Below are 18575 nucleotides of genomic sequence, written 5' to 3'. Positions count from 1 at the left end.
TCTCGATGGCCTAGTGACTAATCAGCCCATGATCACACATAACTGTGGTGCCGTACATTTGAGATCATTATTTCTGGGGCATGCCATGATCTAGTATGGTCATCAAGGTCTTGACACAGCTTGTTCTGGGCTTTAGTCAAATACTTTTTTTTTTTTAAGTTACACAGAGAGGTCTTTCATCCCCTGAATCAGTCCCCAAATGGCCACAACAGCCAGGGCTGTGCCAGGACAAAGCCAGGAGCCTCGAGCTGCTTCTGGGTGTCCCATGTAGGTGCAGGGGCCCTTGGGCTGTCCTCCGCTGCTTTCCCAGGCACATTAGCAGGGAGCTGGATCAAAAGTGGAACAGCTGGGACTCTAGCCGGCACCCATATAGGATGCCGGTGTTGCATTCGGTGGCTTTACCTGCTACACCACAGAGCCGGCCCCTAGTCAAATATTCCTTACTCACAAATACACCATCAGTTATTCATTCATGTCTAATGGACATAGCAGTTAGCACACACGTGTATGCATATATACTTGTGTACCCTTTCCCACAAGTATAATTAACTCCACACACCTCTCCTACCTCTCAGAACTTAAATCAGGTGAGATATATATATCATATATATATGTGTGTGTGTATATATATATATATATAGTGTGTGTGTGTGTGTGTGTGTGTGCGCATGTATGCCGGAAAGATGATGGAGCAGGTACCCCAGTTTGTACTGTTTGTGTGTCAGTAATATTTTTCAGGTACCCATTGTAGAAGCAATTTTCAGAAACTTGTAACCGATCAAAGTGTTTCAGATAATTGGGTCATTGAAGCAATGCTACTTCTGACTGGAAACTGGGCCATTCCTATACCCAGGAGCTGTGACTTGCCCAAGAAATCATGGCACTAGCACAATCCAGGAGCAGGTGTTCGGCTCGGCACAGCATTTAAGGCTACATGGGACACCACGTCCCATATTAGAGGGCCTGGGTCCAAGTTCTGGCTTGGTTTCTGATTCTAGCTCCCGCTAATACGGGGAGGCAGCAGATGCTAGCTCCAAGTGTTTGGATCACTGATGCAATGTGGGAGATCTGGGTTGAGTTTTGGCCTCCTAGCTTCAGTCTGGCCCTGTCTGAGCTGTTGCAAACATTTGGGAAGTGAACCAGTGGGTGGAAGATCTTCCTCAGACTCTATCTCTTTTCTCTCTCAAACAAAAACCAAATAGCTGAATAAAATTCGAATTAAAAAAAAATCCCGGGGCTGGTGCTTTGGCACAGAGTGTTAAAGCCCTGGCCTGAAGCGCCGGCATCCCATGTGGGCACTGGTTCAAGACCCGGCTGCTCCACTTCTGATCCAGCTCACTCTCTCTCTCTCTCTCTCTCTCTCTCTGCCTCTCCTCTCTCTGTGTAACTCTGACTTTCAAATAAATAAATAAATCTTTAAAAAAAAACATATTCCATGAGGCACCACATGTTATCAACGAGACTTTGCCACACATAACGATATACTGTGTATGGATAAAAGCAACCTGAGAGATTTGCATAGAAAAAATATCGGGTGGCAGGCATCCTGGCCCAGCACATTAAGCTACTGCTTGGTATGCTTCTCTGCTTTTTTATTTTTATTTATTTTTTAAGTTTTTTTTTGAGAGTAGCATTCCTTTTTTTGTTCAAGATTTTATTCATTTGAGTTGTTTATTTATTATTAGTGAAAGGGAGAGACAGAGAAAAAGGTCTTCCATCTGCTGGTTCACTCCTCAGAGACAGAGAAAAAGGTCTTCCATCTGTTGGTTCACTCCTCAGATGGCTGGAACTGGACCTATCTGAAGCCAGGAGCCAGGAGCCAGGAGCTTCTTCTGGGTCTCCCACATGGGTGCAGGGGCCTAAGAACTTGGGCCATCTTTTACTGCTTTCCCAGGCCACAGCAGAGAGGAGCAGCCGGGACTAGATCCAACCCATATGAGATGCCAGCACTGCAGGTGGAGGTTTAACCTACTGCGCCCCAGTGCCGGCTCTGCCTCTCTGCTTCTAATCCAGCTTCCTGCCAGTGCATCCAGGGAGGCATCAAATTATAGATCAAATTCATGGGCCCCTCCCACTCATGTGGGAGATCCAGATGGAGTTCTGGACTCCTGACTTCAGCATTTGGGGAGTGAACTAGTGGATGGAAGAGCTCTGTTTCAGTCTCTGTCTCTGTAGGTTGCTACTGCTTTCAGGTAGTTGGAAAAAAATTGAAATATATATAATAAATATTCCTTAAAAAAGTAAAAAAGTAAATGAGTTTAAAACTGAAAAGGGGCGGGCATCATGGTGTAGTGAGTTAAGCTGCCTCTTGGGACACCCACATTCCATATTGGATTGCCAGTTTGAGTTCTGGCTCCTCCACTTTTGATCCAGTTTCCTGCTAATGCTCCTGGAAAGTCAGCGGAGGATGGCCCGAGTGCTTGGTGGATGGCCCGAGTACCTGGTGGATGGCCCTTCCATTCATGTTGGAGACATGGATGGAGTGCCTAGCTACTGACTTCAGCCTGGTCCAGCCCTAGCTGGTTTGGGCTTTTGAGATGTGAACCAGGCTATGGAAAATCTGTCTCTCCTTCTATCTCTGTCATTCTGCCTTTTAAAGTAAATAAACTTTTTAAAAAACTGAAAAGCTAAAATGGAACTACATGGGAGCTATAATTGAAGACCTGTATTATGGCAAAGTGTCAGGTTCTGCAGGGCCTTCCTGAAGAAGGTGTGTAGGGCCAGGGAGTGCCCCCTGCAGGCCAGCCGGGCTCAGTCCCTACTCAGTCCCTACTCTCAGGCCATGTGCCTGAGTGTCAGAATGTTCCCAGGTACCACCTGTGTTTTCAGTTCACTTGTTTTTTTGATCTTAATAATTATAATAAGTCTAAATGGAAATTAGTTGCATTTGCAGAAGACTAAATAAATATCTTTGATTCAGTTTATAGGGTGCATTTTTTAAGAGATTTATTTATTTATTTGAAAGAGTTACACAGAGAGAGGAGAGGGAGAGAGAGAGGTCTTCCATCTGCTGATTCACACCCAAATTGGCTGCAACGGCCGGAGCTACACTGATCCGAAGCCAGGAGCCAGGAGCTTCCTCCAGGTCTCCCACGTGGGTGCAGGGGCCCAAAGACTTGGGCCATCTTCTACTCGCTTTCGCAGGCCATAGCAGAGAGCTGGATGGGAAGTGGAGCAGCCGGGACTTGAACCGGCGTATGGAGTACATTAAGTGTTCTTAGACTAGTTGAACTTTCTACTTTACCTCAGTTACAAACTAGTGGCACAGGAGTGGGTGTTATGCCTAATAGTTAAGATGCCTGGATCCTCTATCAAGAGTACCTAGGAGCCGGTGCCGCGGCTCACTAGGCTAATTCTCCGCCTGCAGCACTGGCACACCAGGTTCTAGTCCCAGTCAGGGCGCTGGATTCTGTTCAGATCAGCGCGGTGTGCCGGCCATGGAGCAGCGGCCGCAGCGGCCATTGGAGGGTGAACCAATGGTAAAGGAAGACCTTTCTCTCTGTCTCTCTCTCTCACTGTCCACTCTGCCTGTCAAAAAAAAAAAAAAAAAAGTGTACCTAGGTTCAGTTCCTGGCTCCAGCTTCCTGCTAATGCAGACTCTGAGTGGCAGCAGTAATGGATCAGGTAGTTGGGTTCTTGCCACCCAGGTGGGAGACCCGGATGGCAATCCTGGCTCTTGGGTTTTGTCTTGGCCCAGCTTCAGCCATTGCAGCCATTTGGAGATTGAACTAGCAGGATGGGAACCTTCTCTGTATCTCTTTGGTTTCAAATAATTTTGTAAAGATTTATTTATTTATTTGAAAGGCAGAGTTACAGAGAGGCAGAGACAGAGAGAGGGGTAGAGAGGTCTTCTATCTGCTGGTTCACTCCCCAAATGGCCACAATAACAGGAGCTGAGCTGATCCAAAGCCAGGAGCCTGGAGTTTATTCTGGGTCTCCCACGTGGATTCAGGGGCCCAAGTACTTGGGCCATCTTCTGCTGCTTTCCCAGGCACATTAGCAGGGAGCTGGATCAGAAGTGGAGCATCCAGTACTCGAACCGGTACCCATATGGGATGCTGGCACTGTAGGTGGCAGCTTTATCTGCTATGCCACAGTGCCGGTCCCCTCAAATAAAATTTTTTAGAAGTGTTTACTTTCATATATTTGAAAGGCATATGTGGTGGGGGGAGATGGAGAGAGAGAGAATGAGAATGAGATCTTCCATGTGCTGGTTTACTCCCAAGTAGCCACAACAGTCGAGTCTGGGCCAGGCCAAAGCCAGGAGCCAGGAGCTCCATTCTGGTCTCCCATGTAGGTGGCAGGGGCCCAAGCACTTGAGGCATCTTCCACTGCCTTCCCAGGAGCATTAGCAGGGAACTTGATGGAAAAGAGTGTAACCATGGCTGAAGCCAGTGCTCTGAGGTAGGCTGCCAGCATCTTTTTTTTTTTTTTTTTTAAGATTTGTTTATTTACTTGAAAGTCAGAGTTACACGGTGGGGGGGGGGGGCGGGAGAAAGGTCTTCCATCCGATGGTTCACTCCCCAAGTGGCTGCAACAGCTGGAGCTGTGCCGTTCTGAAGCCAGGAGCCAGGAGCTTCCTCCAGGTCTCCCACGCGGGTGCAGGGGCCCAAGGACTTGGGCCATCTTCTGCTGCTTTCCCAGGCCATAGCAGAGAGCTGGATCGGAAAGGAGCAGCCAGGACTCAAACAAGGGCCCATATGGGATGCCAGCACTATAGGTGGAGGCTTTACCTACTATGCCACAGCATATTGTGCTACACCAGTCCCCCAAATGCTAGGAAAGAAAAATATTTATAGAATTAGCATCTTTTGTAATTGTCTTTTTTTTATTTTATGAAATCAACTTACTTCTTTCTCTTTGAATCATTTTGTCTGAAAATTTAAAAGATTTATCTTAAGGTCAGCTAAGGAAAAATTTTTTTATATGAACATGTAACTCATGTTGAATATAAACTAACTAGATGGGAAAATCATTTTAAAAGTTGGGAAAAGTTTTATTGTGTGCTCTTTTAAGACTTAATTTTGCCGGTGCTGCGGCTCACTAAGCTAATCCTCCGCCTTGCGGCGCCGGCACACTGGGTTCTAGTCCCGGTCGGGGCACCAGATTCTGTCCTGGTTGCCCCTCTTCCAGGCCAGCTCTCTGCTGTGGCCCGGGAAGGCAGTGGAGGATGGCCCAAGTGCTTGAGCCCTGCACCCCATGGGAGACCAGGAGAAGCACCTGGCTCCTGCCATCGGATCAGCGCGGTGCGCCGGCTGCAGCGCGCCAGCCGCGGTGGCCATTGGAGGGTGAATCAATGGCAAAAGGAAGACCTTTCTCTCTGTCTCTCTCTCTCACTGTCCACTCTGCCTGTCAAAAAAAAAAAAAGACTTAATTTTTTAAAATCAGCATTTAATAAAATTTATAGCAAACAATTATCTGTGCACCTTCAGATAATGCATCTCAAACTCATATTCTCATAGTGGAAGAGTGCAGAGGAAGCTCGGGAGATCCTGGGGAATCCAGACATGGGACAGGCTCTTTAAAAGGCCCCAGCATTCCAGGACTCACAGGGTCATTTCACTGTAGGAGTGACAAGCTGGCTCCCTCCCAGCCGTCTACACCTCTTTTCTCCCACCTCAGTCTCATTGTTGGTCAAAGCATCCAGGATGTCCCAAGGCCATTGCAGACTCAGGGGAGACTGAATGAGGCGGCTTGTTCTTAAGTCAGAAACAGAGAATACCCGAAACGGAAACAAAGGGTGGTCGGAGGACTAGACACAGACGTGACAAGGTCTCGGTGCAGGTGTCTCCAGGGCAAAGACAGATCAACAGCCCCGAGCTGGGCTAGTGGCCTTCTGGAAGGATCTTCAGTAGGAGGAATAGTTTGCTCCTATGATGCTCTCCCGCCCCCGTCCAGAATCACTGAATACACAGGTGGGACCTGTGACACCCACAGACTAGGGGTGTGGCCAGTGTCATCCTGGAACACCGGCGACATGGGTGACCAGAGGCCACCCAGAAGTGAGGAAAAGTAAGGTCCCTAAAGTAGTAAAGAAAAGACTCGCCCTGGTGGATACAGGTGCTGAAAGTGTGTTAATCTGTGACAAGCCTGTTTTCTGGGACACGGGGCACAGGGCCGTCACTGATGGGTACAGAGGAAAGAGCATAGAAACTGTAATTAAGAGTGCAGGCTGTAGGCAAGGGGAGGCACTGGAATCTGAAACAGCCCCCTCCTCTGAGCTGGGTTTCAGATGTTCCTGCACTGCTTATCTTGCACCGTTACACTCAGAGGGGCTCAGGTCAGCACAGATAAGGAAAGCTGCAAGAAACCGGTGCTGAGCCATGGATTTAGGACATAAAATATATGGAGATGTATGTTGCTGAGCAGCAAGGGCCTCCTACTCTCTGTTCTCTGCATCCTGGACACGCCCCTAACCCTTTCTATCAATGCCCCAGTCAACTGATTTCCAGGGAGGTAGTTTCTTTAGGGAACTGAACCCACTGCCTCCTTGTCACAATAAAGCTTTTGTCTGAGAGACTCCTGCTTGAGGCTGATTAGTGGTGGCACCCCAGTGACTGGACTCCTGCGTCTGCTAATAAAAGACATCTGACTGCATTAGGGTCATGGGTATGCACTCCTAGGAGAAACGACTGAACAGAGCTCACTGAAACCAGCCCCACGTGACCTGACTATGGATCCAGCTCCAGTTCAGGAGCAAGGACAGTCCGGACCCTAACTGCAAATGACCTCCTACTGCTCTTTTAGGGACTTGCCCAACCTGCGTGTGTGCCCAGGACAGCCCAATGTGACTGACGTTTGACCTGCTTGGAGTGGCAGTAGTGAGCAACACTGCCATTTTGAAGTGTCGTTTGCGAAATAAACAACAGCACCTGGGCAGAACATAGAGCCATTTGCAAACCCCAGTGTCATGTGCCAAGCAAGACAAGCCAGAAGTGTGACCCAGGCCCCAAAAGAGAACCACCACACCTCCCCAACCTAATAAATGCACCTGTTTAGGTCCCACTGGGGAGCCAGTCTGTCTCCCTTGTGTTCAAGCATAGCCCCCAGTAAACCCTGTCTGGGTAGCACCTTGACCTATTGCCAAATCTATTTGCAACTGAGCCAAAGAATCTGGGGTCAGTATCAGCTGCACCATATCTATCTGCTGATTTCCTGTGTCCTGGAACAGACTTTACAGACTTCCGTAGCACGGGCATCTCACATGAGCACCAGTTCAAGTCTCAGCTGCTCCACTTCTGATCCAGCTCCCTGCTAATGCGCTTGGGAAAGCAGTAGAAATTGGCCCAAGTGCTTGTGCCCCTGCACCCATGTGGGAGACCCAGATGAAGCTACTGGCTCTTGGCTTCAGCTTGGCCTGGCACTGGCCGTTGTGGCCACTATGGGGAGTGAATGAGCAGATGGAAGTTTCTCTCTCTCTCTCTCTCTAATTCTTTCACTTCACTCCCCAATAAATAAAGAAATTTAAAAAAAAAATTACTCCCTCACCATAGTGTAAGATTTAGAGTGCATATCACATAAAATAGAGTAAGGATTCTGCTGCCCTGCCTAGTACTTCCGGTCTCTACCCAGGCCCTAGAGAATTACTAATGCTATAGCAATAGCTTTATCAGACAAGATCAGGTGCATTCAGGGTGATATGGCTGTAGACGCAATAGCTTTATCAAAGACACCACTAAAAAAAACCTTTAAAAAGACCAATCCAAATGCTTTAGTAGCCATATATCCCATGCAAACTTTATTTATTTATTTTGACAGGCAGAGTGGACAGAGAGAGAGACAGAGAGAAAGGTCTTCCTTTTTTCCATTGGTTCACCCCACAATGGCCTCTGCGGCCGGTGGGCTGTGAGCGCTGATCTGAAGCCAGGAGCCAGGTGTTTCTCCTGGTCTCCATGCGGGTGCAGGTCCCAAGCACTTGGGCCATCCTCCACTGAACTCCCTGGCCACAGCAGAGAGCTGGCCTGGAAGAGGGGCAACCGGGACAGAATCCGGCGCCCCAACCGGAACTAGAACCCAGTGTGCCGGTGCTGCAGGCAGAGGATTAGCCTAGTGAGCCGCAGCACCGGCCGCAAACTTTATTTATTTAATTTGCTTCCCACTAATAAACCTTTATGTCACACTAGACCCATAAATTTTCCATACTCACATCTCTTCAAACATGTAGGAATTAGCATACTCTTAATTTGTTTTAAATATTTTGTCTTAAAAACTTTTTTTTTATCTTTTCATTTGAAAGGCAGAGAGAGATTTTTCTGTTCCTTCACTCCCCAAATGCCTGCAGCAGGTGGGGCTGTGCCAGGCTGAAGCCTGAAGCTTAGAACACAGTCCGGGTATCTCATGTGTTGGGGAGAGACCCAAGTACTTTGAGCCGTCACTTGCTGTCTTCCAGGGGACACAGTAGCAGGAAGCTGGGATGGGAGGCAGACTGCAGGCATCCTTTGCGGTATCTTAACCACTGCTCCAGACACCTTCCTCTTTTAAGGGTTGTTAGGTTTAAATGCTTGAAGTTTGTAATTCTTAGTGGGACACCATTGCCTGCCTGAGTACCTGAATGGCAAACCACTGTGAAGGGCCTCAGCTGCATTTGGTGCTGCACTGTTTATGAGGAAAAGCTGAACAACCCAAAAGGTGTAAACAGAACAAAAACTGCCTCTCTGTAAAATGTTATAATAGGAAGTATTAACACACACAAATGTAAACATGAATGTTATGTGTAAAAGGACAAAGCACATAAACCATCAGATTTTAAATACATGATGATGTATTTAACAGTGATGATAGTTTTGAACCATATAAATGGATCATATTTATAATGATGGAAACTACTTAATATAAAATGTTTGGTAAATTACCTGCACAGAACACTCTAACCTGTATGAGGATTAAAACCACAATGAATAAACAAACTGTTCCATGATATATGTCCAGATTTTGTCATTACTTATTCTCTAGTATAAATGTAGCTGTTTTCCCTTGATCAATTCAAGGTTTTGTTCTACTTAAGTTTTGTTTCCAATAGAGATAAAAGTCAGAATATTTACTGTGCTCCATCTAACTTCTTTGTCATTTGCATATAATTGAATTGCACTGGAAACCCTTTTATCTTTCTACTTCAATCATCCTAAATGGCTCTGGGAAAATGATTTAATATACAACAGGCACAGTGATTAATCTCTGTGTTATTGTGATCTATTTAAGTAGCATCAGGTCCTTTAATTGCTTTTCTTGTTAAAAAGGCTAAGGAAGATACATAAATCACTGTTATATTATTTTCTTCCATTTATATGAGTGTAATTACCAGTATGAAACTTCTAAACAGAATATTATTTTAAAGTAAATTTGGTTCTTTTTCAAATTTTCATTTATTTATTTGAAGTAGACAGTCTGGAACAGAAACAGAGAGAGACAGAAATCTTCCATCTGCTGGTTCATTCCTCAAATGCCTGCAACAGCCTGGGGTGGGCCAGGTTGAGGGCAGGAGCCCAGAACTCGATTTAGGTCTCCCACATGGGTGTCAGGGAACCAAATATTCAGCCATCACCTGCCACCTTTCAGGGCGTGCATTAGCAGGAAACGGGAAAAAGAACCAGAGTCGGGATTCAAACCCAGGTCTTGGATGTGGCATGCAGGTGTCCCAAGCAGTGTCTTTTTTTTTTTTTTTTTTTTTTTAGTAAATCTTTTTGCCGCAGCTCACTAGGCTAATCCTCCACCTTGCGGGGCCGGCACACTGGGTTCTAGTCCCAGTCGGGGCGCCGGATTCTGTCCCGGTTGCCCCTCTTCCAGGCCAGCTCTCTGCTGTGGCCCGGGAAGGCAGTGGAGGATGGCCCAAGTGCTTAGGCCCTGCACCCCATGGGAGACCAGGAGAAGCACCTGGCTCCTGCCATCGGATCAGCGCGGTGCGCCGGCCGCAGCGTGCCGGCCGCGGCGGCCATTGGAGGGGGAACCAATGGCAAAGGAAGACCTTTCTCTCCGTCTCTCTCTCTCTCACTGTCCACTCTGCCTGTCAAAAAAATAAAAAAAAATTTTATTTATTTATTTGAAAGTCAGAATTACACAGAGAAGGAGAAGCAGAGAGAGAGAGAGGTCTTCCATCCGCTGGTTCCCTCCCCAATTGGCGGCAACAGCCAGAGCTGTGCCAATCCGAAGCCAGGAGCTTCTTCCAGGCCTCCCATGTGGATGCAGGGGCCCAAGGACTTGGGTCATCTTCTACTTTCCCAAACCACAGCAGACAGCTGGACCGGAAGTGGAGCAGTCGGGACTTGAACCAGTGCCCATATGGGATGCCGGCACTGTAGGCAGCGGCTTAGCCTGCTGCGTCACAGTGCCAGCCCTGCAAGCAGTGTTTTAACTGCTGTGCCCAATGCCTGTTCCTAAAAGCTTGTCCTTTTTTCAAAAAAAAGTTCTTTTTTTTTAATGGAGGGGCTGGCATTGTGATATAGCAGGTTAAGCCACAACTTGCAACGCTGGCATCCCCATATTGGACCGTTGGTTCAAGTCTTGGCTGCTCTGCTTCCTGTCTAGCCCCCTGTTAATGGGCCTGAGAAGGCAGCAGAAGATGGCTCAAGTACTTAGGCCCCTGCCAACCATGTGGGAAATCAGGGTGGAGTCCCTGGATCTTGGTTTTTCTATTTATTTGAAAACGATGATGAGAGTGGGAGACAGGATGGAGATCTTACATCTGCTAGTTCACTCCCCAAATGGCTGCAATAGACAGGGCTGAGCCAGACTGAAGCCAGGAATGTCACCCTGGTATCCCACATGGGTGGCAATGGCCCAAGCACTTGGGCTAATATCTGCTGCCTTCCTGGGTGCATTAGCAGGGAGCTGAATCAGAAGCTGAGCAGACAGGACTTGAACAGCACTGTGATAAAGGATGCCAGTATTTCAAGTGGTGGCTTAATCTGCTGTGCCACAATACTGCTCCCTAAAATATGTTTTCAATTTATGTTCATCGGGGCAGGCGCTGTGGCATAGTGAGTAAAGCCTGCAGTGCCAGCATCCCATATGGGCGTTGCTTCAAGTCCCGACTGCTCCAATTCCGATCCAACTCTCTGCAATGACCTGGGATAGCAGTAGAAGATGGCCCAAGTGCTTGGGCCCCTGTGCCCACATGGGAGACCCGGAAGAAGCTCCTGGCTCCTGGCTTTGGATCGGCCCAGCTCTGCCCATTGCAGCCATTTGGGGAGTGAACCAGCAGATGGAAGACCTCTCTCTCTCTCTCTCTCTGCCTCCTTCTCTCTCTTTGTTAATTCTCTTAAATAAGTAAATCTTAAAAAAAAAACTATTTTAATCAACTTGAAAGGCTTATATGTACTTACCTACAGAGACAAAAAGGGAGTTTCTAGACAGATAGACAGACACAGACAGGGAAAGAGAGAGAGAGAGAGAGAGAGAGGCAGAGAGACAGAGATAGGGGAAGGAGATCTTTCATCGACTGGTTCACTCCCCAAATAGGTAGAACAACCAGGTCTGCATCAGGCCAAAGTCAGAAGCTCAGAACTCCCTCTGGATCTCCCAGGTAGGTGGTAAAGGACCAAGCACTTCAGCCATCGTCTGTCGGCTCTTAGGATGCATTAGCAGGGAACTGTATCAGAGCTGAATACCTCGGACTACAGCCTGCACTCTGTGAGTATCCCAGTGACATCTTCACCCACTGTGCCGCCACGGAGGTACACTCTTGATCATTGTTGATGTGCCACGACACTTAGGAAGTTGACACTTAAGGGAAACATGACTTATACCTGTTTGGAAGATTTTTTTTTTTGAATTATATTCACAAACTTATGTAAGGCTGACCTAAATATTTTTAATAGTTTACCGAGAAAACACATGGAAGGAAGCATGGCTGCAGTATATAACAGTAATGCTCAGGCCAGCTTAAGCGTCTCAAGAAAGAAGCAGCTCAAGTTTTAAAATGTAACATTAGTGCTTAGACTTTGTGTGTGCTGCCCCTTTAAGTCCACAAGCATGTAGTACTCCTTGAAAATGTCAACATACCAAGTATGGGTGCGGAGAGAATTAGGAGGCTGAGATTCCAGATCTAATTCCAGTGCCAGTTCTTTCATCCAGAGCTTACCTAGCAAACCACCTCAACATCTGGAACACGTCACGAGGCCAGCCAGGAGGGTCACTGGGCAGTCAGAATGAGCACAACAAGTTCCTGTTCCCAGGTGTCCAGGTAGCAGAGGGCTGCACCCAGAGCTTTACCCTGGGTGCCTCGCGCTTGTCAAGCCTGGGTATCTGGCTTCTGATGACACAGGAGATTAGAAGCAGAAATGTTCATTTGTAATGGAAGAGAGAGAGAGAAATCTGTAAACAGCAAACAGACGTGCTTAATGGTTGGGGTTCCTTACAGGACAGAGACATCTGTGTGAGAGTCCTTAACAGATTTCCGCGTAACACCTGCTGCCGCCACTGCGCATCCTGTCGTCACGGACATGCTGAAGGCCGTGCAGTCAGTTCCACTGGGTTGGCTGGGAGCTGATGATTTCAGAGACACCTCCAGTGAAATGGATAAAACGGACCAAAGCTTGATGCTTCCAATAATAACAGCTAATGTTTGTCAGGGACTTCCCATGTACTAGGAACTACTCTCAAGATCATCTCCTGCTTAGTGGAAATTAGCTACAATTATCTGAAAAAGTCAATGAGAGGACACATTTGAATCCTATTGTGGTATTACCATTTCTGTGTCCAGTCCAGGCTTATATGTACTTACCTACAGAGACAAAGAGGGAGTTTCTGGATTTTCTGATCAGTTAGGATAATTGGCTTTCATCCTCATCTGCTGACCACTGGATACCTGAGGACAATCATCTCAAGTAAAACTAGATCCATATCATTGCTGTGACTCATTAAAAAGGATCAATTCACACTCTCCCAATATGCTGCTGATTTTGTGCTCTTTTGTCTTTGCTTGGTAGGTGTGCCTGTCTGTCCCATTGAGATAAACAACAGTCTTTCCTTCATGTTTTTCATGACAGGGTTTTTCTTCCCTTTGGTAGGGAGATATAAGAAAAAAATATGCAGGAAAGGAAATGATAATCAGAGTCTACGAATACAGAGTAAATATTGACACATACCAGAATGTTCTTACTCTTTCACTGCTGAGAGGTCCTTAGGACATTAAGAACACAGAATTTCATTTACAAAGTGTCATTTTAAAAAATGATGGCAATCGAACCACAGGCTAAAATACTTCCAGACCTACAGGTAATGGGAGAACGATCAATTGTTGCAGAATTGTGCAGGGCATTTTAAAGTCATTCAGATACACAGTGTGTCTGGGGCCAGGCTGGACAATGGATATAATCTTCCTTGTCTATCCAGGATGAAGATTCTAAGAGAAACCATAAACAAAGCGCGTTTAGCAGCAGTGAATTATCCAGGCAACCCACTATTTTTGATTCAAAATTCAAATGCAGTGTCTTTATCTGAGTACCCCGGTGGGTGTCAACAGCACAACACCATTGCAGTACCCCAACACATGCTGCCCTCTCCTGGCGTTCTCATCCTTGTAGGCCAGAACAGATGGTCCAAGGGCAGGACACGTTGCTGTGCAATTTCCATCTAAGGCGATAGAAAAGCCCAGAAACACGTCCCTTAGGGGGAGTGGCCAACTGGTACCGGCCAAGGTTCCAACTGACCCAGCTTGAAACTCACCAGCAGCAGTAGTGGGCCACAGACTCCAGGCCTGCACGGCAGCATTTAGAAAGTAACCAAGGGGCAGGCGCTGTGGCAGGCGCAGAGAGCTCGCGCCCGCTTCCCGCGCTGAGCAGCTCAGGGTTCCTGAGGTGAGTGTCCCCGACGCTACCATGGCGTTGGCGCCGACCTCGACCTCGCCGCCTGGGAAGTTCCTGCGTGCAGCCTCCCTCCGCTCTGCAGCCACGTGGACCTCGGGATGGCAGTCGAGGACAGGTGGTGGTCACTTGTTGTATTTTTAATTTCAGACTGAGAGAAAATTACCCAAAACAGTACGAGGAACTTCATGTCTAAGACCGAAACAAATATTGAAGGTCGTAAGAAAAAAAATCTGGCACACAGATCCCAGTTTAATTTTTTTCCCTCCCCTCCCCTCCCCTCCCCTCTCCTTCCCTCCCCTCTCCTTCTCTCCCCTTCCTCTCCCTCCCCTTCCCCTCCCCTTCTCCTCTCCTCCCTTCTTCTCCCTTCCTCTCCTTCCCTTCCCCTCCCCTTCTCCTCTCCTTCCCTTCCCCTCCCCCTCCCCTCTCCTCCCTTCCCCTCTCCTCCCTTCCCCTCCCCTCCTCTCCTTCCCTTCCTTCCTCCCCTCCCCTCCGCTCCCCTCCCCTCCGCTCCCCTCCCCTCCCCTCTCTTTCCCTCCCCTCTCTTCCCCGTCCGTCGATCCCTCCTTACGGGTGTGCAGCCATCTCGGTATACTTCTGTATGTATGAATGAACCTCCTATGGACAAGGCTATTGCGTCACCGCTCCCACAGCCAATCCGAGGGGGGCAGCCTGGCGCGGGGAGGCGCGGTAGTATTGGGGCCTCGTGGCTCCTGCGCATGCGTGTGGGACCCCGCCCCGGTGTTGGTTCTGCAGCTCCCCTGAGAAGTTCCTGCCCACGGCCTCGCTCTGGTTTGCGACGACATAGGTCTCGGGAAGAGGTCGGGGAAGGCTGTGTTCGTGTTTTTCTTTCCGTCAGACTTAATTTCTAATTAATTTCAGACTTGCAGAAAGTTACCCAAAACACTGGTAGAGAACTTTGTCTCAACCCAAAGCAAAGCATTGACGGTAGTGAGAAGAAAAACATATCCGGCACCCAGATTCCCCCTTGTTAGTTGTTTTTCCTTGCCTCCTCTCTCCCTCCCTCCTTCTTTCCTGGTATGCCACTATCTCTATATGGGGCATTCTCTTATAGACCCATAGTCAAATGATCAAAATTAGGAAATTAACTGATGCCATGCTGCCACTCAAATTGAAGATTTTATTCCCAGTTCATCAGTTTTCCCAACAATGTCCTCAGCAATATATATATATATGTATACATGCAGCTACATATATGTATGATATTTATCAATGTATGTATCGCATGTATCTATTGCCCCTGGTCTAGAATCCAGTCTGGATCACATAGTGCCTTTAGTGGTTGGGTCTCGTTAGCCTCCTTGAATCTGAAATGTCACATTGGTTTTTGTGTTTCGTGACCCTGCTTTTTCTCTCCGTGCAAACCAGGAGTTTTGCAGGATGGCTTTCAATTTAGTTTTTCCCCCCTGCTTTCTCACTAGATGGCCATTGTGTATTTTAGGGAGCAGACCACAAAAGGGATGTGCGCTTCTTGGTGTGTACCCCCAGGAGGCACAAAAAGTCGTCTTGCTTGCTGATAGGTCTTAATTCAAAAATATCTGACCCTGCAGGCAAGGAGAAGTCCTGACTGGTAGCATTTGCCAATTGCTGCAGCTTCAAGCTAATGTGTGTCTTCCCTGAACACAAACCTCCCGTGTTGCATGGGGCAGCCCCAGCACAGCCCTGCCGTGATCACGTGGACTAAAGTGGTGCTGGCCAGGCCCAGGGAACTCAGATGTGGCTATCTCTGGGGGTGGGGATGAGCAGGGATTATTCTGCCTACCACATCAGCAACACTGGGAAAGTAAGGAAAGCAAATACATGCAAGGTAATGGGACCCTCAGTGAGACACCAACGTGGTCCCACAGAGCCATGGTGAGAACAGTGGGGAATGGCAGGCTTGCTGTTGGAAGATCAGAATGAGAGAGACAAAGGGACAACATGCTGTCTGTGCACTCTAGGTTTCAAAGGACACTCAGGCTGTGTTTTGTAGGATAGTCCCATTTGTCTGTGACTTCCCTCCTGTGCTGGAAGAGTGGTTTCTATTCCTGGAGCCTTCCCTGTATGATCCCTTGACTCTGAATCCTTTTCTGATTCTGGGAGTATATTCCAATCCTGCCCTGTTTCCCCAGTCTGCATATAAAATGTTATCAGATTCATCGAGAAAGTCTGACAGCACATCGTGTGCAGACTGGAGAAATGTGGCACTATCTAACAAAATCTAAACGCCTGAATTTACCGTGGATCCAATAGTCCCTCTCCTAGGACTCTACCCTGAAGATATATCTCCAGAATATGAAAGCAGAATATATAGCAGTGTAAGGTTTCCAATCCACACACTGTCATATATGACAATGCTAAATAAGCTATGGTGACAGCCATAGAGTGGAGGACAGTGTAGCTGTAACATGGTCCGAGGAAGATCTCTATGAAGTGATTTCCAGGATATATTACGTTTTAGAAAGGAAGGGTAAATAAGAGCATACATAGGTATCTTTATTTTTTGCAACAAGAAACTTAGGAAGCATAAGTCAGAATCTAGTGGGATTTGTCCTCTTTGATTTAAGGGAGGAGAGTGGAGTGATGCATTTTTTTTTAAAGAAATTATTCTTTATTCATGTTACCTGATTTGTTGAATAGAAGTTGAAAGGCTTCTGTTTCCTGGAAAGATGCTACATGTGTACCAGTTTTGAAATTAGGTTTCTTTTGAAGAGAAGCCTCTAAATAGCATCTAATGGGAACTGTTAGAACTGCTATTCCATTGGCTTCTGCAAGAATTTCCTGGAAAGGATGGATTCAGAACTCCATCTGATATTTCCAATTGAGGCAGATCTAAATTGAAGATAACAGTTTGCCGGATGAACACAAGGGGCGGGGGAGTAATTGAAGATACACAAAATAAAAGAGGGACTGAGAGAAGAGGATGAACATGGGAAATGACAAAGTAATTTTGAGATAACCAGAAGGGTACATATGACAAAATGTGATAAGGCTTGGACTCTCTCCTGGTGGACAGCCCTTGTTTGTGTCCCTTCAAATGTTGTTTCTGTACTTTTAAAATTTAATTAATTAATTAATTTTTGAGTGATGCAATTTTAATGTACTATTTATATAGTTTCAAGTTCTGGAACCATGTAAAAATTTAACATAAAATAATACTCTACATAAAATGACAAACTGGGGGAAAATCTAAAAATGTAAAACCACAAAAATGCCTAAATGTTTCCCAAATGAATACTAAGCACCCTGGTCTGAAGGAAAAAAAAAAAAAACCCATTAGCTTTTTTCAAGTGCCTTTTTATAAAATAAATTAATTATAAAATTTACCTCAGGTATGGAATTCAATAATTTTGGTATATTCACAGAGCTGGGTGCTGTTGGCACAACCTATTATAAACGTTCTTCATCATTCTGTAACACAAGATGGTGTACCCATTAGCACTCAGCCCCTAGGCAACCACTACTCTATTGTCTGTGTCTGGAGATTCACCTGTTCAGAACATTTCAGATAAATGGAATAATAAAATATGTAATCTTTTGTGACAGGCTTCAATTTAGCATAATGGTTTTGAGACTCATATGTTTTATGGCATGTGTTTTATTAGTTCTTTTTTATAGGAATAAAAAATCCATTGTATACTTACATTCTGTTTCCTCATTCATCAGTAGATGAATGTTTGGGTTGTATGTATTTATTGGTTATTATTAATGCTGCTGTAAACCCTATGTATAAGTTTTTTGTAAACATACATTTTCATTCCAGATGATGTCTGAACACAGTATTTTGACTGTGTACTCTCTGACACAAAGACCCCTAAACAATATTTAACTCATATTATCAGTCTTGTATCTCACAGAGATATGGACCGGAAATTCTGAAACCAGTTTTTGTGTATTACAGATTAAGTGATCATTAAATATATTTACATTATGGAAAGAAGGGGCCATCAAAGAAGGAGGTACCTTCCTCTGAAGGGAGGAGAGAACTTCCACTTTGACTATGACCTTGTCTAAATATGATCAGAGTTGGTGAACTCAAGAGGCTTCCAAAGCCTTGGCAGCTCATGACAAGAGACTCGGGTGATTATTGATGTCATAAACAAGAGTGTCAAATGTTAAATCAACAATGGGAGTCACTGTGCACTTACTCCCCATGTAGGATCTCTGTCCTTAATGTGTTGTACTATGTGAATTAATGGTAAAAATAGTCTTCAAACAGTACTTTTTACCTTATGTTTCTGTGTGGGTGCATACTGTTGAAATCTTTACTCAGTATCAAGTTGATCTTCTGTATATAAAGATAATTAAAAATAAATCTTAATGAAGAATGGGATGGGAGAGGGAGTAGGAGGTGGGATGGTTTGCGGGTGGGAGGGTAGTTATGGGGGGGAAGAACCTCTATAATCCAAAAGTTGTACTTTGGAAATTTATATTTATTAAATAAAAGTTTTCTATTAAAATGAAGTTAGATACAGAAGTTTAAAAAATATATAAAAGTATACATTATATAAAAATATTATTAGCATGCATAATTAAAACCAATATTGTATTTTGAATAAACTGCTTTCTGTTGGGTCAGTAAAAAATAAATAGATAAATATATTTAGGTTAGTGGGAGCACAGTAAGAGAAGGGAACCCCAATACGAAAAGAAGGAGGTCATGGCTGGTGTTGTGGAGCAGGGAGTTACAGTGCTGCCTGCAATGCTGGAATCCCACAGGTGCGCCAGTTTGTGTCCCAGCTGCTCCATTTCTGATCCAGTTCCCTGCAAATGAGC

The 18575-nt window shown here is 45.9% G+C and overlaps 1 protein-coding gene and 1 long non-coding RNA gene across 2 annotated transcripts in view; both read right to left on the bottom strand.

Moving 5' to 3' along the window:
• Positions 1 to 18575, bottom strand: part of LOC103344945 (thiol S-methyltransferase TMT1A) — a 54169-nt gene that overhangs the window by 18611 nt on the left and 16983 nt on the right. The gene's annotated exons all lie outside the window — the stretch shown is intronic.
• On the bottom strand, positions 7116 to 17267 carry LOC127491142 (uncharacterized). Its single transcript, XR_011380049.1, has 2 exons — positions 14371 to 17267; positions 7116 to 13991 (listed from the first exon to the last, which is right to left on the bottom strand). It is a non-coding gene; the product is annotated as an uncharacterized lncRNA (long non-coding RNA).

This window comes from Oryctolagus cuniculus, chromosome 11 (genome assembly GCF_964237555.1).
Source record: "Oryctolagus cuniculus chromosome 11, mOryCun1.1, whole genome shotgun sequence".
Lineage (NCBI taxonomy): Eukaryota > Metazoa > Chordata > Mammalia > Lagomorpha > Leporidae > Oryctolagus > Oryctolagus cuniculus.
This window is presented reverse-complemented; position numbering and strand designations above follow the sequence as displayed.